General features: G+C 34.6%; 1 protein-coding gene across 13 annotated transcripts in view; it reads left to right on the top strand.

The window, feature by feature from the left end:
• LOC115213470 (agrin) overlaps positions 1 to 19,194 on the top strand; it is a 771,489-nt gene that overhangs the window by 362,358 nt on the left and 389,937 nt on the right. The window lies entirely within an intron of this gene.

Raw genomic sequence — 19,194 nt, 5'->3', positions numbered from 1 at the left:
TTATTCCATGGAAACCAATTTTGTTGCTAATCTTTTCTCTAGTATCTTTTTTATCATAGCAATCATATCATTTTCTTTTCTCTATAACAATTATGTATGTGAGTTTTTATAACAGATGGTCTTTATAATTAATACTATATATACATAGAAGTGTTCAGTTTTCTCATTATTTAAAATGTTATTTTTGCTAAAATTTAACAATCTTTAGAATTTTCTTTATATTCAATAAAAATATTCTTTCTGTATAATGAAGTTTTTCTCTCTGATTTATTTGCTAATTAGTAATAATTAGGTATATAAGAATATTAATGGGGTATGTTATCTTCACATGAATTTTTAAAATTGTCGACTATTAACTTTCTCAGTATCTTTATTCCATAATAAACAATAATGAATTTAAAAAGCCTTAAATTATTTAATCCATTAGTTATTATGAAATACGGAATATGGAAATGATACTGATAATTTTTTTTTCTTTTTGAAGAGCCCTTTGCCTCATAGGCACACACTAGGTTTAGTTTTACATTTTGATATTTAATTATTTTCAGTAATAATCTTAAAAAAAGGAAGTTCGGTAAAAATTAAATAGGTTTACTATTGTCATTGTCGTTGTAGTTCTCATCATTGCTGTCATTGACAGTGGTTGCAGCAACAGTGAAAATGTCAGTGACAATGGTGTTTAACCACAAGTCAATGCTGATTAAGTTGTTGCATCAAGAATTAAAACTATGCCATTGTTTTCTGTGTTTTCAGATATAAATAATAAATAAACGCGCCCTTTTAAAACCTAGCCAGGCTCATGGGTCCGGTTTCCCAGTTACTATGGTGTTTATGTTCTCCAGCTGGATGGGATGCCAGTCCATCGCAACATTACTCATTATTGCCAGCTGAGAGGACTGGAGCAACATGAAATGAAGTGTTTTGCTCAAGAACGCAATGCATCTTCCGGTCCAGGAATCGAAACCACAATCTTACGATCATGATGCTGACACCCTAACCACTAAGCCACATGCCTCCACGTTTTCAGATATAGTGTATCTAAATCTACAATATGCAATGTGTCCTGATTTTTAAGATGTTAGGTTGTAATTTGGTGGATTTTAGTGAATATTTCAGACAGGTGCAGGAACTAAAGGTTTTCTCTTAACATAGATTGTTACTTGAGTAGCTTGATGTGAATGGTCTCAATTTGTCTGAGGTGTGAGCATAGATATGTTGATCAAAACTTTTACATCGATATTATTGGGTCTTCTGTTATCAGCACAACATGTACCAGCATTGCTCCACAGCTATCTCATAACATACGTTATCTGAAATGAAACCTTTTACTGAAGAGCAAACTGTTCTAGAGTTATCCTAGAGAACATGTAACAATGTCTAATTTTTCTGAGGACATAATCTCAGTGATCTACATAATGTTCTTAAAATATCATTAAGATGGATTCCACTATTAGAACAGAAATGTCTTGGAATATTTTGCACACGACAACAATATGGACTTAGTAGAAATGAATCTCTTAAATTATAAGCATTTATCAAAGCTCTATGATCCACAAGAGACAGCTAGGACTAAATGTCATTAACCCCTGAAAAATGAAAAGTTTAATCAATCAAGGCTTGGTTTCAATGACTGACAGAGATACATTTAAGCTCTTGAATAGTTCAACAACATGACCTTGTTCTTTTTCTTTTCTGTAGTGTTGATTTACAAAGATATTGATATAAAACATACTGAAGCATTAACAACTCAAGAAGTTTTGACATGTTCTGTTGCTTTAATGGAGTTAATAAAGTTTTCTGCCGCAAACTATGTGAGAAACAACTAAGATTTTAAATGAAACATTGTAATAGCTTTTGCATACAGCTACAATAACGACAGTTTGCAGTTGAATTTTTATTACTAAAATATTCCCTCTGACATCAGACAATAAACATGAAAGTGAAGACAGGTGAGTTTGTTGTGGTATTATTTCTGAAGAGATTTGTCCACATTTGTGTTGATATAAATTAATAAAGAAGCAATGTTTCCCTTCATTCATACAATATTTCATAATGGCTTAATTTTAGGTGAATGCTTTTATGGGAAGTTATTTTAGAATTTCCTATAACATAAGAATTGTTATAAAACATTATTTAAAAACAGATTTTACACAAGCATTTACATGTGAGAAAAACAGGACTGGTTTAATGTGGATAACTGGATAGTAAAATTTTGGCAAATAATTTCTGGGAATTAGAGTTATATAAAGCAAAATTAAGCTTTGATTTGGATTATTAATTATGTCATATATTTGTAAAAATTTGAATTCAATATAAATTACTTGGAAATGGATTATGCTTAGAGCACCTGTTGATTAATTATAAACTTCCATATGTAAATTTTTACATTTGATGATTGAATGAAATGTCTTTTCCAGTCTCCAGCAATTCCCATAATTAGTTCATCTTAATATTTCTTCCTGTAACTATATTAGATTCATACTAAGCTAGGTTTAATGACAAACACTAAACCAATTGTGTTTTCTAGCTCAGCAGTGAAGCTTTTTTTTATTTTTTAATACTTGTATGTATTAAGTTATTCTGAGGTATCTCAAATTAATTAGTTATCTGAAGTATTTAAAATGAAAAAAATAGTAAAAATTCTGTAAACATACAAATTTACTGTTTATTGAAATGGTAGTTAACCAGTATTCCAAGCTTTATGCTTTTGAGATATGCCATTAACCATTACTATATATATCTGCTTTTATAGGAATTGTTCTTTTTAGTATTAAACTACTATTTTATAGTTATATGAATTATTTTAAGGAATGCCAAAGGCAAAGCTTTACAGATACCAGCCTTTGAGGATTATTTTAAACTATCAATTAGTTCTGTTTATATTTTCTCTCTAAACCCATTAGGTTTACTTGAATTTTAATATTTTTCAATCACTAATTTATATAGAATTTATTTAGTGTTTAATAAATTCTCTTTAAAATTTTGTTTTGAATTATTTTAAATCATATTTTGCTTTCCAAACATCAAATCATTTAAATATTAACTTTGTTACTGGAAAAAAAAAGAAAGGAAAATGTCTATTTTTATTTTAATATTTCTAATTTATCAAGCTGATACTTAACATGGAAGGTTTTCTGCTGGAAAACTAGTTTGTCATTTAATCAATATGCATCTGTTATGCTGTCACTTCTCTAGGAGCAATCAAGATTGTACTTGATGCAAATTCAAGAACTCTTACATATGTATGACAAAAAACAAAATTTGTTTCTTTGTAAATCAGTTGTTCCACTCTTATCGTTGTTGTTTCTCTTGCCTTTGCTAGTGTTTCACTTATTTTTGGAGTTGTCTTCCTTCACCTCCTCGCCCTCTCCCTCCATCTTCTTCCCCCTCCTCCTCCACCTCCCCTTCTTCTTCTTCTTTACCTATATTTTCTCTTTTCCAACCTCTAATCCAATATTCACATCCTACTTTGTGATTGATTCCAACAATAAATCTCATAGTATTTATCATTATTGCCATCATCATTTGCACTTCTAACCACTAATATATTTCTACTGTGACTACTTTACTCACTGCATGTATTAGCAATATACATGGAAATTCTTTCATTTAATCTTATCTTTGCTATGTTAGAAGTAGAAATTCTTTAGAAACAGAATTTTTTTGTCTGAACATCTCTTGCTACAAATTTCCATTAAAAATTAGTTACATAAACAATGTTCATGCAGATATTGAGTTATCGACTGACTGGAGGAATAGTTTATTTTTACATTTGCTACTGCTTTAGAAATCATGTGTCACATTTCAGTTTTACATACATCATCATCAGCATTATGTTCATGTTTATGCTTGCTTTGACTAGTTGGGTCTTCTCTATAACCGTGTCTAACCAGTGTCCCAGTCCTTTATCATCATCTTTGTGAATTTCACCACTTCTCCCCATGTTTCTTTGGTCTTTCTCTTTCACAGGTTGTTTCCAGTTTGGCTTGCTTGGCACTTCTCTACCCAATATACACACGCATCTGGCAGCTCTTATTCTAAGTTTTCCTCTCAATTCATTTGTGTTATGTTATTCATGTTCATGAACACATCAAGAAGAACATACACACCTCATTTCTTTCCAGCCTTCACACATCCAGTGCAGCATTGTACTTTGTACCCAAGTATCTTACAATCTGCTCTTCAGTTGAAGAATGGACTCCTTTATTGCCAGTGGAGGTAATAGCTCCTTGAATTTTCTCACTCTATTCGTGCTCTGGTTATTAAGTTCTGTGAATACCATTTTCACTACTAGTTAGGTCAGCTAGGTAACAGAAGCCATCAATTACTTCTAGGGGGCATTCTGCATATTTCAAAGAATTTATTTCATGCATGTACTTGCAACTAATTATTCTTTTGCATCCAATATGTATGAAGTCTGCTTCTAAACACCATCAACGTCTTGGGCATTAGATCAGTTAGACTGGATTGGGTACACCATATGGAATTTCAACATCTTCCTTTTTCATAAGTCAAGCATTTTTATGCTAACAAAAATGTTTGCTTCTATATTTGAAATTTCTCCTCCAATTCTGATAGTCATCTACGAAAACTATGAGATCTGATCAATAAGTATCCGTAGTGATGCCATAGTAACGAAGCTAAAGCATACAGAGTCAAGCAATTTGGCAAGAATTGACTTTGAACTCTGTTGTGCAGGCACACTAAGTTTTAACATTCTAGCTCACTTCGGCTGCTTCCAGCAGTGCTTGGTAGGAAGGTGTGTAGTGTGTGATCATCGCATTGACCATGACAGAGAAAGCTGACCTGGCAATACCTGCTCAGAAGCCTACATAAAGTGGCAGAAAGTGTATGGAAAGGAATGTATGAGCTGCACACAAGTGTATAAGTGTTTCAGATGTTTCCAAAAGGGCCAAAAATATGTCGATATTGATGAACGTTCTGGGAGACCTGCAACCATTAGAATTGAGAAAAACATTGCAGATGTGCATGCAATTCTGAGGGGAAACTGTCAAATCTCCATCAATGAGTTATCAGGGGATGTGCAGATTAGTTATAGTTCAGTTCAGTCCATTATCACTGAAGATTTTGGCATGAGACGCATGTCTGCCAACTTTGTGTCAAAACTGTTTTCAGCTGACCAAGAAGATACTCGGGTTTCAGTTGCACAGAATCTCCTTGACTGTGTTGCGAACAATGAAAACTTTTCGAAAACTTTGTGTAGGCCTCTGAGCAGGTATCGCCAAGCTTTTGGCAACATTTGATGTAGATTCTCTGTTCAACTTTCTCTCTCATGGTCAATGCAGTGATCACACACTACACACCTTCCTTCCAAACACTGCTGTAAAAAAAAGCAGAAGTGAGCTAGAAATGCACATGTGCAGAGTTTAAGGTCAATTTGTGACAAATGGCTTCACTCTGTGTACTTTAGCTTTGTTACTATGGCAACAATCTGGATACGTATTGATCAGACCATGTATAATAGGACTCAGAAATTCCTTGGAAAGAGTGTAAAGCAAAGATCTGATGGATGCCTATCTGCACATTAAATTCCTTATTGATCTCATTACTAATTGACACCTTACTAAGAGAATTTCTGTACATAACTTGCAGGGCTCTCACCAACAATTCATCTATGCCAAAGGTACCCTGGCAAGGGCCTTCTTCAGGTTAATGATTGCTATATATTATAACCTGCCTTTTGCTGATATATCCTGATATTGTAGTCTCACTAAGGAGAAAGCATAACCCAAACTCTGTCCTACCATGATTTGAACTCTATTTCATCAGAGCTAATTTTCCTCATTAGTTGTGAAATATTTTTTTTCTGTAACTTTCATAACTTGTCCATCATTTGTGTAAAATATTTTAGTTTACACTAGCAAACAATGTTTTGCAGCTTTTATTTCTATACCTTTGATCGTATGGAATTAGAAATTTAGAATAATGCCTATATTCTAGCAGTAGGTATTTACCTTACACCATGACCTCTGTTACAATGCTATTTATTTTCCAGGTAAGTATGCCATAACAAACAGCATATTATTTCTTATAATAGTTGTAGTGAGGTCGAAGCACATTAATAACCTCACCATATCTTCAAAGCAAACAATTCAGTGTTAAAATTATTCTAAATTTTATAGTCTAAGGTATTTTCTCTTTTTTTTTTTTTTTGCAAATTATAATGCCATTTTTATTTCTTTTTTCTGATATTAGCCATAAAAACACCATATAGCTCATACTTGATTAAAGATTCATAGAACATGCTTGTTAAAATGGAGATGATATAATTTTACATTACTATGAAGTCTAAACATTAGTGATCATAGCTTTCACATGATCAATAATTAACTGTAGCTGTACTCCACTTTCAAATCATTCTAGCAGCCAAAACACAACTATAATATTTGAGCATTTATTATCAAAGCAACTAATGTAGTTATTTTCTTAACTATCAATCAAAACTCTAGATGTTGTTCTCAAACTCTACTTTTGTCATCTTCAGTACAAGGCTTGAAATGGGTGTCTCTCGTAACTTTCCATAGGGACCTCTGTGTGTCTATTTCCTCCTTTATATTCCATTATATCAGTTACTGCAGATGGCTGTAAAAACTAAATATCTAATAACCTCATCAAACTATTTAGTTATTCATACACACTATATTTATTTAGTGCTTTATTGCAGTTATATTAATGGTTATTGTGAAAGTCAAGTGATTGTATAGCATGAATACTCATTGTCATTATGGTTTTTATAGAAATCACAACAATACCAACATTGCTTGCTGTAAAAACATTGGTTGTTGTAGCCATAAGGATAGTAATAATAGTAGTGATTATTAAAACAGCTGTAGTGATGATGATTATGAGAACTGCAATAATGGTGATTGCAATTTCTGTAGCGGATTTTTTCAAAAAGATAAAATATTTCCATTTTCTTAATTCAGATAAATTACATTCTAAGAGGTAATTAATAACCAACATTTTTTTCTATTGCTGTTTTAGAAGTGTGACCTCTTTCAAAAATGAATGTGTGCAGCATTTAAATTAAATTACTTTGCTCTAAAAATTAATTCTACTTGGCTTAATTTGCTTGTCTTTAGTATTAGTTTCAGATACACAGTTTCTGTATTAGTTAGGGTATCAAGCTATGAATTGTCTGCTTTGAATTTGTTATAAAAGTGTTCTATGTTGCATCTCAGAGCAACAGCATTAAAGCATTAGTGAATTAACTATTCTTAGCTTAAAGAGTATTCAATTTCAAACTCACAAATCTCTCATTCTCCACCATTTGAAAGCTATAATCCATGCATCTCCTTATTTAACATTTGAATTAGTATAATGTAAGCAAATACACTGAAAGATAGGTTGATATCATCATCATCGTGTTATTTAACATCTATTTTTCCATACTTATATGGCTCTAACAGAACTTGCTAAAACAGATTTTTTATGGCCAGATGCCCTTTCATTGCCAACCCTCATCTATTTCCAAGAAAGTTAATATTTCCACCCCAGCCAAACATTTTCACATATGACTGGAAATAAATGTGATATAAAGACAAGAAGACAAAAATACACACACACAATATATATGTGTGTGTGTGTATATATATGCTGTGTACATAAATCTTGTACATAAATAAATATATGTGGTGTGCATAAATCTTTTGTGAATGGCAACACTTTATAACAATAAATGGATGATGTTGATCTATTTTATTTTTTTCAAAACATTGGTTAAAATCATAAATAAATAGGTTTAGAAAATTTTTGTATGTAAGAAAACTACTGGTTGTTTACTTACTATTGCTATCTTTTGTTAGATGGATGACAGGACAAATTAATTCAGCTGTTCTCTTCACATCATCACAGTGTAATTTAACAACTGAGATGAAGTTTACTGAACTACTTCTTATCTAGCAAGCTGATTAACTGCAAAGATGCACCCACATTGATTTGTAGGACATTTTTATCTTAATGATATATTTTTTTTGTTATTATTATCACATGCATTTCTGACATAATAATAATGAAGAGTGTATTTTAACAAAGTTAAAAAAGAAACATTGTAAAGAGTAAGCTAAAGATGTAAGGGTACAAGTTTTTACCATTACATGGTTTCAATGCAGTCCATATCATTACTTTCAACATAAAGCGAGTATGTGCAAGGGAATCACTTGGCATGCATTTAAACATTGCAATTTATCTAAATAGGTTTTCTGTATAGAAGATAAAGGATACAGGTTTACCAATGGAACTCATTTACATGTGTGTGAGCCACATAGCCCTCCACCATATATATATATATAAGGCATAAGGGAGAGAGATACAGTTTGGCTTCGCTCAGTTAAGGATATCATTTTCCTTTTCTTACATAAAATGAGAAACAAACCCAACACACATTCATGTGAAAATATATACATACATACATGTGTGTGTATATATATATATATATATATATATACATATATATATAAATATGCATATATATATGTTTATATGTATACATATATGTATATATATATGTGCAAATATATGTATATAAATATATATGTATGTATATATATATGTATATATATGTATATAAATATATATGTATGTATATATATATGTATATATATGTATATAAATATATATCTATGTATATATGTGTATATATATATATGCATATATACACATGCATAAATATATATATATATATATATATGTATATTCATATACATATGTGTGTCTATATGTGTATATATATATATGCTTATGCATAAATATATATATGTATGTATGCATATATGTATATATATATATGTTTATATATATATGTATTTACATATGTATATATATATATTTATATATATATGTTTATATATATGTATATATATTTATGCCTGTATATACATATGTTTGTATCTATGCACGTATATATGCATGTATATGTATATATATATGAACATGTGTATATATATATGTGTGTGTGTGTGTGTATATATATATATATATATATATGTATGTTTATATATATATATGTATGTTTATATATATATATATATATGTATGTTTATATATATATGTATGTTTATATATATATATATGTATGCTTATATATATATGTATGTTTATATATATGTATGTTTATATATATATGTATATATATATATATGTGTGTATATATATGTATATATATATATGTGTATATATATATATATATGCATATATATATGTATATATATATATGTGTATATATATATATATATATATGCATGCATATATATATATATGTATATTATATATATATATATATATATATATATATATATATATATATATATATATATTATATATATATTTATGTGTATACATATATATATATATATATACACGTATATATACATATGTATTTACATGTATTTATCTATATTTATGTGTATATATGTATTGCTATATCTTTGCTATATCTGCCAACATTCATCTCATAATTATTTAAATTTTATAAATTACTCATACTCCTCTAAAGATAACTGAATCAAAACTGGTGTCGGAGATATATTTTATTAGTTTCTTCTCCAATTTTTTCTTATTCCTTAAATATATATATATATATGTGTGTGTGTGTGTGTGTGTGTGTGTGTGTATTCCTGTACACATGAACATACATACACATATACACACACACACACACATATATATATATATATTCATAAACATATATATATATAGACATATATACACATATATATGTGTACACGCATATATATATATGTATATATATGCATACATATATATGTATATTTGTGTGTATATCTATATATATATGCATATATTTATATATGTCATCAGCATCATTATCATCATTATTGTTTAATGTCTGCTTTCCATGCTAGCATGGGTTGGATTATTTGACTAAGGTCTGGCGAATCAAATGGCTGCACCAGACTCCAATTTGATCTGGTAGAGTTTCTACAGCTGGATGCCCTTCCTAATGCCAACCACACTAAGAGTGTAATGAGTTCTTTTACTTGCCACCAGCATGAGGGCCAGTCAGTGGGTGTAAAGGCAATGGCCACGCTCAAATGGTAAATTTTATGTGCCATCTGCACAGGAGCCAGTCCAGCAGCACTGACAATGACCTCGCTCGAATGTTTTATTCACATGTCACCAGCACAAATGCCAGTAAGCTAATGCAGTGCCAGTAAGTCGATGCTGTATATATATATATATATATATATATGTGTGTATATATATGTATATATTTATAAAATGGGGACATGGTACTGCAATAGTCTGGTTAACATCCCTATAAACTAGTGGTTCGGCAAAAGAGACTAATAGAATAAGTACTAGGCTTACAAAGAATAGCTCCTGGGGTCGATATATTCAACTAAAGGCAGTGCTCTAGCATGGCCACAGTCAAATGACTGAAAAAAGAAATGTAAACATATGTTTATATATATATATATATATATATGTGCATTCATGTATCTATACATATATATTTATGCATACATGTATCAATATGTATATATGTATGCATACATGTATCTATATGTATATATACGTATGCATATATATGTGTGTATATACATGTATGTATATATATATTGTAGATATGTGTATATATATGTATATATATATATATATATATGTATATATATATATGTATATATATATATATATATATATAATATGTATATTTGCTGACTTTTCCGATGGCATGCAAGTGTCGGTGAATGGTTGAATGATTAAACCTAAGCTTCTATACTAGTTCCTCAACAGTTACAATGGGATTTTGTTCCACCAGGGTTTGTCCTTGTCAAATTCTACAGATCTTCCAGGATGAGGCTCATCTTCTAGGCTGTAGTTTCTGGAACCACCGTTGACACTGGCTTACACCTATTGTCTGATCCCCATATACTGCATTAATATTCCTCACACTTTCTGTTGTGTTGTTGCCTTTATTGAACTCATAAAGCAAAATATGCTGAATATACTCCTTTATTACTTCCATTATAGCTTTGAAAAAATAACTCTTAAATCGAACTGCACTCTTTAAAACTTGCACTAAGAATAAAGAGAAGGTAAAATTATAGCAAGTTGACGCAGGTAGTTTATCTTGTTCCCCCCCAACTTGTAGTTCATGCAAATAAAAATACCGCATTATATATGGGACCCAATATATTCAATCAGGACTGACCAGGGGTCAAATGGCAACAACTTTTATATGAGCAGCCACTTGACATGACAGATCACTGAACTGTTGTTTTTAATTTTTCAAAGTCACTGAAAGCTCTCCATTATGTGTCATTGCTGTGCTGTGTCCATCATCCAGGTCAATCTCGTTCAGGAGTTAAGGCCAGTGTTCATGACATTTTTCAGTTCTTACAAGACTGATGGAAGAGTGGGGGGGGGATGATGGTAAAGAGGAATGAATGAGAGGAGAGGGAAGGAAAGGATGGAGTTAAGATAAAAGATGAAAGATTACATATTAATACTCTAGCAGTGTGCTGAAAGTGTAACTGCTAGAGTAAGAATAGCTTGGGCAAAGTTTAGAGAGCTCTTACCCCTGCTGGTGACAAAAGGCCTCTCGCTCAGAGTAAAAGGCAGACTGTATGATGCATGTGTACGTACAGCCATGCTACATGGTAGTGAAACATGGGCCGTGACTGCTGAGGATATGCGTAAGCTTGCAAGAAATGAAGCCAGTATGCTCCGATGGATGTGTAATGTCAGTGTTCATAAGCGTCAGAGTGTAAGTACCTTGAGAGAAAAGTTGAACCTAAGAAGCGTCAATTGTGGTGTGCAAGAGAGACGGCTGCGCTGGTATGGTCATGTGACGAGAATGGCTGTAGATAGTTGTGTGCAAAAGTGCTACACCCTAGCAGTTGAGGGAACCTGTGGAAGAGGTAGACCCAGGAAAACCTGGGACGAGGTGGTGAAGCACGACCTTCGAACTTTAGGTCTCACCAAGGAAATGACTAGAGACCGAGACTATGGAAGTATGCTGTGCGTGAGAAGACCCGGCAAGAGTAGTCAGGCCATAACCCGTGGCCCCTACCTGGGACGTAGTCAGTCCACCTGTGCATATCTTCCTTCTTGTGACACTTGTGAAGACCTGTTGAGGCAAGTGAAAGTGAAAATCAAAATAAAATAGATGATCATCAATGGAATTTGTATCTTTGTTACCAGTGCCGGTGGCACACAAGAAAACCATCCGAACGTGGCCGTAGCCAGTACCGCATCGACTGGCCTCCGTGCTGTGGGCACATAGCAAACACCATCTGATCGTGGCCGCTCGCCAGCCTCATCTGGCACCTGTGTCGGTGGCACATAAAGACACCATCCGAAGACCCGGCAAGACTAGTCAGGCCATAACCCGTGGCCCCTACCTGGGACGTAGTCAGTTCACCTGTGCATACCTCCCTTCTTGTGACACTTGTGAAGACCTGTTGAGGCAAGTGAAAATCAAAATCAAAGAAATCAAAACAAATCGAAATAGATGAATATCAATGGAATTTGTATCTTTGTGGTACCAGTGCCGGTGGCACACAAGAAAACCATCCGAACGTGGCCGTAGCCAGTACTGCATCAACTGGCCTCTGTGCTGTGGGCACGTAACAAACACCATCCGATCGTGGCCGTTCGCCAGCCTCATCCGGCACCTGTGTCGGTGGCACATAAAAACACCATCCGAAGACCCGGCAAGACTAGGCACCTGTGTCGGTGGCACATAAAAACACCATCCGAAGACCCGGCAAGACTAGTCAGGCCATAATCCGTGGCCCCAACCTAGGACGTAGTCAGTCCACCTGTGCATACCTTCCTTCTTGTGACACTTGTGAAGACCTTTTGAGGCAAGTGAAAGTGAAAATCAAAATAAAATAGATGAACATCAATGGGATTTGTATCTTTGTGGTACCAGTGCCGGTGGCACACAAGAAAACCATCCGAACGTGGCCGTAGCCAGTACCGCATCGACTGGCCTCCGTGCTGTGGGCACGTAACAAACACCATTCGATCATGTCCGTTCGCCAGCCTCATCAGGCACCTGTGTCGGTGGCACATAAAAACACCATCTGAAGACCCGGCAAGACTAGTCAGGCCATAACCTGTGGCCCCTACCTGGGACGTAGTCAGTCCGCCTGTGCATACCTTCCTTCTTGTGACACTTGTGAAGACCTGTTGAGGCAAGTGATCAAATCAAAACAAATCAAAATAGATGAACATCAATGGAATTTGTATCTTTGTGGTACCAGGGCCGGTGGCACACAAGATAACCATCCGAACATGGCCGTAGCCAGTACCGCATCGACTGGCCTCTGTGCTGTGGGCTCATAACAAACACCATCCGATCGTGGCCATTCGCCAGCCTCATCTGGCACCTGTGTCGGTGGCACATAAAAACACCATCCGAAGACCCGGCAAGACTAGTCAGGCCATAACCCGTGGCCTCTACCTGGGACGTAGTCAGTCCACCTGTGCATACCTTCCTTCTTGTGACACTTGTGAAGACCTGTTGAGACAAGTGATCAAATCAAATCAAATCAAATCAAAATAGATGAACATCAATGGAATTTGTATCTTTGTGGTACCAGTGCCGGTGGCACACAAGAAGACCATCCGAACGTGGCCGTAGCCAGTACCGTATCGACTGGCCTCCGTGCTGTGGGCACGTAACAAACACCATCCATCTGGCACCTGTGTCGGAGACACATAAAAACATCATCCGAAGACCCGGCAAGACTAGTCAGGCCATAACCCGTGGCCCCTACCTGGGACGTTGTCAGTTCACCTGTGCATACCTTCCTTCCTTCTTGTGACACTTGTGAAGACCTGTTGAGGCAAGTGAAAATCAAAATCAAATCAAATCAAAATAGATGAACATCAATGGAATTTGTATCTTTGTGGTACCAGTGCCGGTGGCACACAAGAAGACCATCCGAACGTGGCCGTAGCCAGTACCGCATCGACTGGCCTCCGTGCTGTGGGCACGTAAGAAACACCATCCGATCGTGGCCGTTCGTCAGCCTCGTCTGGCACCTGTGTCGGTGGCACATAAAAACACCATCCGAGCGTGGCTGTTCGCCAGCCTCGTCTGGCACCTGTGTCGGTGGCACATAAAAACACCATCCGAGCGTGGCCGTTCACCAGCCTCGTCTGGCACCTGTGTCGGTGGCACATAAAATCACCCACTACACTCTCAGAGTGGTTGGCGTTAGGAAGGGCATCCAGCTGTAGAAACACTGCCAGATCTGACTGGCCTGGTGCAGCCTTCGGGCTCCCCAGACCCCAGTTGAACCGTCCAACCCATGCTAGCATGGAAAGCGGACGTTAAATGATGATGATGATGATGATGATGATATATATGTATATATATATATGTATATATATATTGTATATGTGTGTATATATATATATATGTGTGTGTATATATATATCTGTATATATATATACACACACATATATATATATATATATATATATATATATATGTGTGTATATATATATGTATATATGTGTATATATATATATGTATATATGTGTATATATATGTATATATATGTTATATATGTGTATATGTATTTGTATGTTTATGTGTATATATATATATATGTATGTATATATATACTTTACATGTATATTTATATATATATATCTATATATATGTGTGTGTGTGTGTGTGTGTGTGTGTGTGTGTGTATATATAATTTATAATTGGGGTTCCCTTCTATTTTAGATTTTATTTCATTTTAATGTGGTTAAATTAGGCTTACATTCTCCATGTATATCTGATGTTATTTTTTAGTATTTTTTTTTATTAAAGTGTTATGTAGATACATAAAATTATGTTGGAAATGGTATGCATGCACAGTTTCCACATGAAGACTTTGTGGTTGTTGTAGAGCAGGTATAAAACATTTTCAAATTCAAATGCATTTGCTGTTATGTCACAACCTAATGGAATTCTTAATGTAGCATTTAATGTAGTGTGTGATGATACTGTATTACCAAAGTCAAATGGCCCTGTAGCAATCTGAGTCTTATCAAATGATATTGTGTTCCTCTATATCAATGACTCAGATAAACTTTTACCAAAATTTCAATTAATGTATATAACAGTTTTAGCTCTATTAGTTCAGTTAATCTGTTACTTTTCATTATCTTTCAATGTGTAAGGTAGTGAGCTGGCAGAATCATCAGCATGCTGGAAAAATGCTTAGCAACATTTTACCTGTCCTTATGTTCTGAGTTCGAATTCTGCCAAGGTCAACTTTGCCTATCATCTTTTAAAAGACGGCTAGCTGGCAGAAACGTTAGCATGCCGGGTGAAATGCTTAGCAATATTTCATCTGTGCTACGTTCTGAGTTCAAATTCGGCCGAGGTCGACTTTGCCTTTCATCCTTTCAGGGTCAATTAAATAAGTACCAGTTACGCACTGGTGTTGATATAATCAACTTAATCCGTTTGTCTGTCCTTGTTTGTCCCCTCTGTGTTTAGCCCCTTGTGAGCAGTAAAAGAAATAAGAATTGTTAACACACCAGGTGAATGCTTAGCAGTATTTCGTCTGCCAAACCATTCTGAGTTCAACTTGGCCGTTCATCCTTTCAGGATTGATAAATTAAGAACTAGTGAAACACTGGGAACAATGTAATTGACTAGTCCCCTCCCCCAAATTTCAGATCTTGTGCCTATAGTAGAATGGATCATCTTTTAATGTGTATTGTTCAGGTAGAGCTGGACAGCAATTCAAGATATCCTAAGTCCTTATGAAAAATTAAATTCATTTATTAGCAACATTTTGTCTATTTATACAAGCACCAATGCATATTTTCATATATTTCTTAAGTAATATCCTTGAATTTAAGAGAGAGTCAGACATATATAGAGAAGACACAAAATTGCATCTTTCTACTTCACAGTCGTCATGGATTGCACCGTTCATATACTTCTGAAAGTATATTAATACTCTACCAGAAGAAGACTATCCTGTAGATTTCTTGCCAGAAAACCTACTGTATTAGACTTTGAGAAATAGGGTAAAGACCTTCTTCAGTCATGAATGACCATGAGATTGCACCTAGAAAGTTCCCCCTCCAAGGCACAAATCCAGGCAAAGTTGTTTATGGAAAACCAGCATACCAACCTCCCCTCTCCATGCCATCGATATTATCTAAGAGAAAGGCAAAGACTGATACAGCTTGGGACCAGTGATGTCGCAACACATTTCTACAGATGAGTGATTTGGAACAACACGAAATAAAGTTTTCTTGCTCAAGAACACAACATACACCCTGGCCGGGAGTCAAACTCAAGACCTCTTGATTGTGAGTCTGATGCTCTAACTACTGAGCTAATAATAACATGCTTCTCAACACAAGGAAAACTGACAAGATGTGAAACATCTGCAAAGCTGGACAAAATATCAAAAAATTGAAAAACATAATACATACACACACATGCACGCACTTGTGTGTGTGTGTACACAGACAGACAGACAGACACATACACATATATATAGGCAGATATGTATACCAATTTTTATTATCTTTCAGATGGTATGGTAGACAGTCAAAATGGTTTTAGATAAACATCTCATTTTGCATGAATAACAGGACACAAACTTTAGTGTATTTGAAAATGTCTAGCCAGTGATTGAAATAAAATGCTACTATTCAAAGGTTTCATTGAAACAGTTCTGTTCTATTGTCATGTGGCCTAGACAATAAAAGAATTTCTAGCAGAAGATAAAAATACTGGACATCACTGCTGCTTATGATTTTCTCTTGGAGTTCATTTTTCAGAATGAATAAATAATGCACATTTAATTGCAAGAACAAAGACATTTGTCAGCTGTTACCATTTTATGTTTAGAAAGATTAATTTTGATTGCACATGCTTTGAGAAGATCAAATACACCACTAACCTTTCTTTTGAATCCCAAAGATACAGCTTTTCAAGTTTATTATTGTGTTGGGGCAGACTTACCAAAGACATATATATTCAACATTTATGCAGATTTAGCTAGATGCAATATCAAATAAAGTAGTATTATAGATTCATTCTAGGTTGGCGGCCCCAGAGGTGACCTAGAGATATCCTCCACTAAAAGGACAAATATCAGTAGAAGTAACATATCTTTACTTTGTATTAATCTTAGGGAAAACCTGGCGGATTTTCATTTGCCTTTATCAACATAGGTTATTATTATCACATGAAAAGAGAATATAATTCTAAACATCAGCTACAATACTACATTTTCATTAGAAGAGTGAAGGCTTTTAAGATTTACTGAGTTAAACTCTTCATTCATCAGATGCTATATATAAGTAATGATCATAACTTGTGTATATTGATCATGGCCAGCAAGATGAGAAATAATCCTATTAAATAACACTTTAAGAAGAATTTTGTCTGGAATTGTAAGTAATGCAAGGTTCCGTTAATTTATACTGTATTCTTGATCTTTGTCACAATATAGATATGTTATGGTGACAACTTTGGAATCTTGTCATACAACTGTATTTAATTCCTAATAGGTTTATAACAATTTACTTTCTGGTTAGGAAAAGTTTGTTAGCCTATGTGGTATATATATATATATATATATATATATATATAATATATATATATATATATATATAATATTATATATAATATATATAATATATATAATATATATATATATACATGCGTGTGTGTGAGAAAGAGAGAGAGAGAGAGAGACAAGCTGCCACACAATTTCTGTCAGCCGAATTCACTCACAATACATTGGTTGGCCTAAGGTTATTATAGAAGACATTTGCCTAAGGTGCTGCACTGCAGAACGGAACCTGAAATCACGTGATTGCAAGGCAAGTTACTTAAGACATCAATGCTTGAATTACGATATTGATATTTTCTGTAATTGGAAATTAGTTTGTTTCCATCATTAATGCACATATATGACAAAGGAGGCTCTCTTGAGGTAGTAGATAATTTCTGCTATTTAGGTGGCCAAATTAGTAACGGTAGAGGATGCTCTGAAAGTATTGTTTCTAGAATAATAGTATTGAGGAAGTTCAGAGAACTACTACCTCTGTTGGCAGCAAAAGGTTTCTCTCTTTCTCTCTCTCTCTCTCAGAGTGAAAGGTAGATTGTGTGATGCTTGTGTGAGAACAGCTATGTTGAGACATAGGCTCTGACTGCAGAGGACGAACGTAAACTGGAGAGGAATGAAGGTAGTATACTCTGTTGGATTTGCAACATCAGTGTGCATGACCAACAAAGCACAATTGTGTTGAGAGAAAAGTTAGGCAGGAGAGAAGAATGCTTTGGTTTGGACAAAGCATGAGTGAAGACACTGCATACAGAAGTGCCTGTCATTGAAAGTGGAAGAGGGAGACCAGGAAGACATGAGTGACGAACGATCTTAGGATGTTGGGATTCATGGAGGAAATGACAATGGACCAAGATGTTTGGTGATATCAGGTTCTAGATAAGACCTGTCCACAAAACTAAGTGCTAGAAGAGTTGTGTCCCACCCACATATAACAACACACTTTTCACCCACTCTACTCCAAGAAACCAAACTACCTCTCCTCTTCTAAGCTGCATCCTTCTCTTCCTCACATTTCCTCTTCATAAACTATGATTGTTTTCCAATCTCCTTTCTAGTCTTCACTGCCCTGCTCACTGTATTGCTGCTCCCCCACCCCCACCCCACCTTGATTTTCTACCCAGGTTCTATGCTTAGATCCTTGTTACTTGTGAGTATACACTAGCATTACACCATATTTCTCCTGCTCTCTCTTACACTTTTGCTGTTTCCTACTCTCTCTCTCTCCCTTGGTCACTCTTTCTCCATGTTTTTCCCCTGACTAGGAAATCAAGTATCTCACACTTGTTTCTGGCCTCTTTCTTGTAACACACTCTAACTTTCTATCACTTCTCTTTCTCTCTCTCTCTCTCTCTCTCTCTCTCTCTCTCTCTCTCTCTCTCTCTCTCTTTCTCTCTCTCTCTCTCTCTCTCTCTCTCTCTCTTGCATCAATAGATATAATATATGCCTATTCTACTCTCAGATGACAGAGGAAGTGATGGGTATAAGGGAATGAAATGTGGGTGGCAGAGAAGGTTGACGAAGCAGATCTCTTCTTGGGCATGCATTACCAAGGTGGTTTGGTTATATCAATTCTGCTGTGGTGGGCAGATCTTGAATATAC

Source organism: Octopus sinensis, linkage group LG6 (genome assembly GCF_006345805.1).
Source record: "Octopus sinensis linkage group LG6, ASM634580v1, whole genome shotgun sequence".
In the NCBI taxonomy this organism is placed as follows: domain Eukaryota; kingdom Metazoa; phylum Mollusca; class Cephalopoda; order Octopoda; family Octopodidae; genus Octopus; species Octopus sinensis.
This window is presented reverse-complemented; position numbering and strand designations above follow the sequence as displayed.